Raw genomic sequence first — 9,724 nt, forward strand, 5'->3', positions numbered from 1 at the left:
ATGCCACAGTGCACACGTGGAAGTCAGAAGACAACTTGCAGCCTCTCCTCCCACCATGCATGTCCCAGGGATGAAATTCAGGTTATAAGGCTTGGGAGCAATCTCATTTACCTAGGGAGCCATCTTGCCAGCCTCACATACGGTTTGAAAGTCAGCCTACACTTTGTTCTGGTATTGCAATTTAGCCTGGATGGGGCTTGGCTATTCTAAGCATGGAGAAGCATTTCCAGGTTTTTGACTGTGACATAAACAAGTGAGACAATGGTGGTGATTAATTTTGTATTCCAAGTTGGCTGGGTCATGATGCCCAGATGCTTGGTTAAACGTTACTCAGGATGTTTCTGTGATGGTGTTTTTGGGAGCGATTAGCATTTAAATAAGTGGACTTTGGGTAAAGCAGAGATTGCGCTTCATAATGTAACTGAACCACATCCAATTGGCTGACAGTCTTATTACACCAAAGACTGACCTTCCCAGAGCAGGAAGGAATTCTACGAGGATCTTTTGCCAAACTGAAACCCTAATAGGTCAACCAGTCATGTGTGCCAATTCTATAAAGTAAATATTCATCCCTAAATGGCTATATATTATTGGTTTGGTTTCTATGGAAAGGCTTAAAAATTAGTCTCTATATGGTACAAGCCAAAGGATGAGGTGGAGCTGCAGAAGACTGGAAGACTGTCTTCCAGGCAGTGGCGTGATTGTATCACTCTTGGTTTGTTTGTTTGTTTGTTTGTTTGTTTTGGTTTTTCGAGACAGGGTTTCTCTGTGGTTTTGGAGCCTGTCCTGGAACTAGCTCTTGTAGACCAGGCTGGTCTCGAACTCACAGAGATCCGCCTGCCTCTGCCTCCCGAGTGCTGGGATTAAAGGCGTGTGCCACCACCGCCCGGCTCACTCTTGGGCTCACAGTCACTGGGAAGAATCACCTAAGACCTGCACACCCCTCCCCCCCCCAGGGGATCTATAGTTAATGGTTGCTAAGACAGAAATATTTTTTTCTGTGGTGTACTCACCAAGCAAGTGTCCGTATCACTGGAAACAAGCCCTTGCCCATGCTCCTGAGAGCAATACTTAAAGCAACTCACTGGGGCTGGGGGACAGGGACATGAAAGTTCAAAGGCAACAAGCTGAGCAGAGGATGGAGATAAGTGGGGGGTGGTGAGAGTAATGGGGTGAATATAATCGAAGTGCATTATGGACATGTATGGAAATATCATGACGAAGCCCATTGCATGTGATATGTTAATAAGGACATAAAATTAGCCTCCTCAAAGAAGGCTAGAAAATGATTCAGATACTTCCCTTTTTTCAAAGATTTTTGTTTACAAGCAGTTGTGAGCCCTCACCCTCAATATGGGTGCTGGCAACTGAACTTGAGTCTTTCCCAAAAACGCCAAGAGTTGCTAACCACGGAGCCATCTTTTCAGCTCTGATACATTAGGGTTGTTTCCAGGTAGAGATAAGTTGGAAATATCTTAAGTTAAAAGTACATTTAATGTACCTAACCTTCTGGTTCTTATTACTTAGCAGTGTATGGAGAGCTTTTGTTATGTACCCCACAGCCGCTGTGTAACACGGACCAGAACTGCGCTATACATCACGAGCCCAGGGAGACGTCCAAATTCAAAACCTGAGGCATGTGTTTGTTTCTGTGGTGCTGAGGGATTCAGGCCAGAGCCTCTCACATGCTAGTTAAGTATGGTTCCTACTGAATGGATGTCCCTATCCCACCAGTGAGAAGTATAAAATCATGAAGTTGAATCGTTTTAAGTAAGGCACTTCTTCGTGCAGCAAGAACACTCCCATTTCCTTTAACCCTAGACTACCTAGTGAAACGCAGGACAGTCCTAGAACACCCTACGGAAACAAGGTGATCTTTATTATTCTTTCTGTATTACAGGAAGTTAAAAAGCAATCAGCTAGTTATAAAGACATAAAATACTGAAAGTCCAACCCCAAAGCTCTAGCCCAGAGAGACCTTGGAATGTGGCTTTATAACCTGTTTTCTTAGAAGAGTGGAATACTGAAAGTCCCACCCCCAAACGCTAGCCCAAATGGACCTTAGAATGTGGTTTTACAGTCTGTTTTCTTAAAAGAGTGTTTCAAATATTTTCACAGATTCCGGGTGTGAATGAATGTGTCACTAGGCCGACTCCCCAAGGTCTCTATGGGCTCTTCAAGTGCAGGGATCTGCCCTCCCTGATGGCAGAGGACTCGGCTCCCCGAGATGGAAGAGTCACCCGAGGGCCAGGGTCACCGCACGAGAGAAATAACTTGTCGCCTTTGTTGGAAAGGGTTCACTCACCTTCAGCATGCTGGACCAAAAGGCATAAAGTAGACAACAGGAGATGATTGGTTTCGCAAAGAGGAAGAGAAGCCAACAGCTGCATTCCAGCTCTGGCTGTATGGTCAAATAACATGCAGATTGATTGTATGATTGTATGGTGGTCAGACAACAAAGAGTTGAACGTGACACGTCTTGTTGCAGAAGCTGTCCCCTTCTGTGGCATTTGAAGACTGGGCAGCATTGTGTAATGATCTTAACAGTATCAAAACATGATTTGGTTCCTTGGCCATTTTTAGAGTTTATGTTCAAATAAGGGGATAGGCAAATGCAAATTGGTTTTAAAAAAAAAGAAAGAAAGAATAAAGAGACAAGTGTCTTTCTCGTGTAGTTGGCAATGGGCTGAAGAAGTTCCCCATAGTGTGGCAATAGGTGCCTTGGCAGGGCAGGTGCATGGAGGTGCACCTGGAGCCGCTTTCTTCCTGTGTCTAAGTGTCCTGAACTGTGCAGAACTATCAGGGAGAGAGCACAGGCAGGATCCCGTGTGGACAGAGAAGCCAGTCTGGGGGAGAGGCAGAGCCTGATGTGCCAGTGTGTACACGTCTGTGTGCATATGGACCACGCTAAGACGCGAATCACACTGAGCGGAAGAGCCCAATGTGCCTGTGTGCACATAGCTGTGTGCGTATGGACCGTGCTAAGATGCGTCTCACACCAGATGATATTCTACTGTCAGAATTTTTGTATTTAATAACTCACCATGGTTCTGATTTGTCTTATAGTCATTATTTCTTTTTAAATTCTCAAATGTGTTATAATAAAATATAAAAGCAAGGTATACACTTGAGTACTGAAAATCCAAACAGTGTAGCACAGACAGGCCTTAGCATGTGGTTTTATAATCTGTCTGCTTAAGAGTGCTTAATTATTTTCACAAATTCCAAGTGTGAATGTGTGCCTAGGTGTTAATTACCATTTTAAAAAAGCATTCAGCTGTCTCACACAGCACAATGCCAACAGACAATCCTAATTTTAACATTTTTCCTTACAGAGAGTGATTTTTCCAAGTATTTAGTTGCCCCCTGCTGGCCATATAAGTACAGAATTCCTTTTTTAAAGTTCCCAGTAGATTGATCATATTTAATAAAGATAAGCTTCTGAAGAGGTGTATTTATTTTTTAAAAATACATTGCAGGGCTGAAAAGATGGCTCAGTGGTTAAGAGCACTGGCTGCTCTTCCAGAAGACTGAGTTCAAGTCCCAGTACCCACATGATGGCTCACAGCCATCTGTAACTCCAGATCTGATGCCCTCTTCTGGCCTCCATGGACACCGGGCAAGCTCATGGTGCACAGACAAATACGCAGGCCAAACACCTGCACATAAAATTAAAATATATGTTTAAATAAACCAAACAGATAAACATAAACTATGTTGGGCCCTCACTTTGACAGCACATATGCTAAAATTGGAACAATACAGAGATTTGCATGGCCCCTGTACAAAGAAAACATGCAAATTTGTGAAGCGTTCCTTATTTTTATAATAAAATTCACTTCGTTGTCATGAATTCACAAGTAGAAATATCACACAGCTAGATCAAGGCAGCTACTCAAACACTTGTCCAGGCTAACCTCTATGTAGCTCGGGGAACTTCCGTACAGTTAGAATGGGCAATCTGAAGCTGGAAGGTTCACTTTGGGTTTTACACTTTCATGATCAGCTCAGTTACAATTTACATACTTATCCACCACAGAAAGGGACTAAAACATAGCTTGAGGTCCTTTTTTATGACTATTTTCCATTCTTGACCTTCTTTCTAAATGTTATACTATATCCAAACTTACAGGCATTGACGCACACACACGCACGCACACACACAATTAGCTAAGATCCATGCTTGAGAGAGAACGTGTTTCTTTTCTTTTTCTGAGATTGGGTGACCTCACTTATTGCTACATATTCTAGGTTCATTCATTTTTCTGAAGACTGTGCGACTTCATTTTTTCTTTAGAGCTGAGTAACATCACACACATACACACACACGCCATATTTCCATTTTACATTCATCTGTTGAAAGACATCTAGTTTGGTTCCGTTTCTTTGCTGTAGTAAACAGAGCAGCCGACAAGATGGATATGCAAGTGTGTCTATGGTGAGATATGGAGCTCTCGGAGCAATATGCCGGGAGCAGAACAGCTGGGCCATATGGCAGTTCTGTTTTTGTGTTTTGAAGAACCTCAAAACTCATTTCTATAACAACTGTATAGTCTGTGCTTCTACAGCAGTGGATAAGGGTTTTTCCCCCTAAGCTTAAAAGTGTGTATGTGTGTGTGTGTGTGTGTGTGTGTGTGTGTGGTTTAGAGACAGGGTCCCACATATTATCAAGTTGCCCTCAAAACTGGTTGTGTAGCAGACAGAGGATGACCTTGATTGAACTTCTGATCCTCCTTCCAAATCGGAAGATTATAGGCATACCCTATCCGGCCTAGAAATATTTTTTATCTTTCTTCATTTTGTTTTGGGACAGAGCCATACTCTGTAGCCCACGCCAGCCAGGAACTTACTAAGTGACCTAAGCTAGTGTCAAATTCACAGTACTCCTCCTGTCTCAGCCTCCTGAACAGGATTACAAGTGAGATCCGACACACGTGGCTTTACTCAATCAATAGTCTTAGAAGATGTGCTGCGGTGTGGGTGGTCTGGTGGAGCGTGTCCTTAATCCTAGTGCCCAGGAGGAAGAGGCAGGTGGATCTCTGTGAGTTTTGAGGCCAGCCTGGTCTACACAGCTAGTGTCAGGACACTGTCAAGAAAACAAAAAACAAAATGAAAACAAAGACAAAACAAAACAAAATAAAAAACAACAACAACAGATTATTATACTGCGTCTTCTTGCATCTCTCTAGCTCATCTTGGACAAGAGTCTTAACTTTCTGTTATTTTACCTGTATGCGTGTTTGCCTGCCTGTGTGTACGCATGTGCACCATGCGCATTGCTGGGCCTCTGAGTTTCCCTCGATACCTGACACTTCCTTCTCTAAAGATGACATAGAACTGACACCGAAGAAACTGCATATACCTAATGTTCATGACTTGGCAGCCCTGATACGCATTGTAAAATCCTCCTGACATATGACGAGCACGTACACCGGTCCTTGAGGTGTCTGTCTGTCTGACACTTTGTCTTTTAGGCCTCTCCCACTCTCAAGTCCCTACCTGTCTTCTGTCTGTCTCTGCTGATGGGATTGAGTTTTCTAGTTAAAAAAAAAAATAATGCTTAAATTCAGTAGTTTGAGAGTAAAATGAGATATGGGCACGGGCCTATAGCCCCAGCTACTGGGGAAACTGAGGCAGAAGGATCACAGATTTAAGTCCAGCCTGGGCTTCAGAGTGAATGAAATACAAAAATTCATCAAAATGCTTTTCAATACACATGCATCTATACACATAATGTATATTTTATGTAATATGTATGTCTATAACAGCAATCATGTTTCCCCAGCTTGACCCTCCAGGCGGTAGCACAAAGCTGTGGTTAAAAGCCCAGACTTCTGAGTCAGCGGCCAGAAGCCTGAATCTCAGCTCTGTCATTGACTAGCTGTGTGACTTCAGGCAAGTTACTCAACATCCAGCTGAGGCTGATGGTTACCCCGTGCTTCGGAAAACTAAGAATAGCATCTAATCTCATGACGACGTTGTGAAACGGCATGCGAGTCCTTGGGTAAGCCTGGTCCTGTCACTTGACTGGCCATCAGCACCTGTCTTCAGTTGTTTTGAAGAGCACCGAGTCCATTCTAAGGAAAGAAAATGAGGGCTCTGGCTAGGAAGCCAGTGTTAAGCTCAAGGGGACATTTCTGAACCCTCAGTGGCACTCATCTGCTGACATGGTGTCCAGCTGACTCAGGTCCTTTTCTTAAGCACCCCACTAGGTTTTCGTTCCCACAACCCCTTGCCAAGGGTCATGCTATCTGTTCTTCATAATCCCAACTCTAAATTTAGGACCTTAGAGTCATTCCATCTCCCTTTCTGCTCTGACAAAAGAGAGACAGTCACGGTTACTCAAACACTTGAGGGGGCAGGCATCCTGAAAACACAGATGTCTTAGGTAAGGTTTCTGTAGATGTCGTGAAACTCCTCACCCAAAAGCAGCTTGGGGAGGAAAGGGTTTATTTTGCTCACACTTCCATGTGTTCATCGTCTAAAGCGACGAGGACAGAAACTTGGGCAGGTTAAGAACCTGGAGGCAGGAGCATGGATGGGAGCTGCTTACTGGCTTGCTCCTCATGACTTACTCATGACGCTCATTTATCGAACCCAGAACCACCAATCCAGTGTTGGAAATATCCACAATAGGCTGGGCCCTCCCATATCAATCACTAATTAAGAAAATGCCTTGGGGGAAAGGATGGGGGATGGGAAGGTGGAGGAACTGTGGCTGGTATGTCCAAGGAGAATAATAAATTAAAATAAATAAATAAATAAATAAATAAATAAATAAATAAATAAATAAATAAATAGAAAGAAAGAAAGAAAGAAAATGCCTAAAAGCTGGATCTTGTGAAGGCATTTGGTCAACTGAGGCTTCCTCCTCTCTGATGACTTTAGCTTCTATCAAGTTGACATAAAACTAGCCAGCACAACAGAACACGGAGGTAACGGGTCCTTTTTATGGTAACATTCTTTTGCTCTTGCTATTTTTCAAGACATAGCCTCATGTAGCCCCGACTGGCATTGAACTCACTATGTAGCGAAGACTTCCCATGTGCTGGGATTATAAGCATCTGTGGTTTGTTATAAACACTCTTGATTAGTTTTCTCTTTTATATGCACGACTATTGCTGTTCTCTTTTGAACTGCCAAGAGCTGCCGAATTCACACTGGGTCAAGTTCTCTCCCTACAGTATAAAGTACTTGGGTTCTGCCTGCCAACCTAGGTCGGGTGAGTAGGTAGAGATACAAACTGTCTGGAGAGCTGGACCAGCAGATGACTGCTTTCTGTGCAAGCATGAGGACCTAAGTTCAGATCCCCAGAATCCAAGTAAAAGGACAGGAGCTGTGGTGTGTGTCTGCAATCCCAGGGTTCAGTTTAGCCAGTCGGTGAGCCCTAGGTTCAGTGAGATAGCACTGTCTAAAGATGAAGAATGGTACAGAAAGACACCTGATGTCAAACTATGACCCCCATATGTGCACAAACAGGTATGTATACCTGAACACATACATGTGCTGTGGCCTGGCTGTAAAGATGACCACCTGGCAAGGAATTCAGCTTCTAGAAGCTCAGGTCAACCCCCAAACACTGAAACTGTCATTGACTTCTTATAAAAATGTAAGTGAGCCTGTAGTTGGGATTTTCCTTTGGTCACAAATCAGCTTCCAAATAAAGACACAGAGACTGATTAATAATGACAAAAGCTCAGCCTTAGCTTAAACTTCTCCTACTACCTCTCTTAACTTAGTTTAACCTGTTTCTATTCATCTACATTTTGCCTTGGAGATTTTTACCTTTATTTCACTCTGTATGACCTACTTTCCTGTTTCCTCCATGTTTGTCTGGTTGGCACGTGGTGTCCCCCTGTTGTCTCTTTTTCTTTCTTCCTTTTAAACTTAAATTCCTCCTCCTACTTATTCTCCCTGCCTGGAAGTCCCACATATACTTTCTTCCTCACTATTGGCCATTCTACATTTTATTAGACCAATCAGTTGCCTTAGGCAAGGTAAAACAGAAACACATCTTTGTATAGTTAAACAAATATTCCACAACATTTTCCCCTTTTGTCTAAATAAAAAGAAAGGTTTTAGCCTTTAACATGATAAGACTATATTCAATAAGAATAATTATCAAGTAAGAATTACATTTACAATATCCAGTCCATTTGCAATTGGAAAATTCAGAGAAAATACTCCATTATCTATCCTACCTTGGTGCGTCCAAAGTTGTGTACCTAATTTACTTTGTATTGTGACTTGTATTATCTTTTTAGACCTCAAAACATTTTTTTAGATAAATAAGCTAAGCATTTATGTTTCTCAACCTTATAAATTTTACATCTCTTATGTAAGTTTCTGAATTTGGAAAGAAGGAAAACTATAACTATCTCATTTTCAACTCCATCAGACACCCAAACAGGGGTATAATATTACCTGAGTAAATAGGAAGTACAGAGCAAGCAACTTCCAAAACTATAGAAATGACAGAAACAGCTGGTTGCCTGTCCAGTTACCCTAGATTCCTCTGTAATGTTGGGGCATCCATCTTTGGCTTACAGGCCTGGAATATCTGATAAACTTTTCTGTGAATTTTGGAGGACTGTCCCACCTTGCCTTGGCAAAATTCAGCAGTCTTTTTCCTTTGTGTCCTGCTTGTTCAGTTTATACAACATACTACAAACATGCATATAGCAGTCAAAGTAAGAGCTGTTTCTTGCCCAAATGGCTAGCATTGCCACAATGAAAGTGAACTTCCATACGGAGGTTCTTCAATGCCCATCATCCTTTAATGAAGTAGATTGCTATTGCCAGGAGCAGATGTGTATCACTGTCATGAAAAGCCTTAGGTTATTAAACATCTATCTAAAATATGTCTGCTTAACCTTGGAAACATACCTGACAGGATCACAAGTTTGATTGTTATAGATGACTAGCATGTACTTATTAACTATCCTAAACAGTTTGTAATAATAGGTTTCAAGGAGTAGAACTTTATATTACATCTTAAAATGAGCGGCTTTTTGGTACAATACCTTAAACAAGAGTACAAACACACACACACACACACACACACACACACACACATATGGTCTAACAAAAATAACCTTAAATTTGTATCAGTCTAGAGAAATCCATACCAATGTAAAACATTTGAGGTGAATAGTTGCCATTTTGTCCTATATTCTTATATCCCCACTAGATGATGACAATCATCCATAATCCACAAAATGACCAAAAACCATCCACCTCAACTATTGGGAATGTGGGTATTGTGTTCTCTAGACTGCTACCTGTTGTCTGGGGGTAACAACATCCCCAGTGGACCCTGAGACATTTGAGATAATGGTCAATTCCTAAGAAAACTAGCTATAACATTTGTCGTCCAGTCTCTGTGCAATTGGAAAGTGCAAGGCTTATCTGAAGTCCTGGCTGGAGGAGTCTGTGAGGCTGGATCATCTCAGCCAGCACCCTTGGAGTTATTCTGGATGCAGAACTCTGAAGAAACTGCAACAGAGGCACGCTGAAAGGCTGGATCACCTGGGCCACCCATTTTCATTGGTGTCTGGTTCCCTTGCTCTGAAAACACATAAACTTTCAAAGCCAACATACAAATCTGTATTAACACAAGTATGGACTGTGCATTGTACACAAGCCAGCCAAAGCTATTTGTTTTGTTGTTGTTGTTTTATGTTTGAGCAAGTAAAAGACATCTATCAACTTTATAGGCTTGTTT

The 9,724-nt window shown here is 42.1% G+C and overlaps 1 non-coding gene across 1 annotated transcript; it reads left to right on the forward strand.

Moving 5' to 3' along the window:
* Positions 1–3,721: 3,721 nt before the first annotated feature.
* On the forward strand, positions 3,722–3,825 carry LOC113457387. Its single transcript, XR_003377975.1, has one exon. It is a non-coding gene; the product is annotated as a U6 spliceosomal RNA (small nuclear RNA).
* Positions 3,826–9,724: the final 5,899 nt, after the last annotated feature.

This window comes from Microtus ochrogaster, chromosome 24 (genome assembly GCF_000317375.1).
Source record: "Microtus ochrogaster isolate Prairie Vole_2 chromosome 24, MicOch1.0, whole genome shotgun sequence".
Lineage (NCBI taxonomy): Eukaryota > Metazoa > Chordata > Mammalia > Rodentia > Cricetidae > Microtus > Microtus ochrogaster.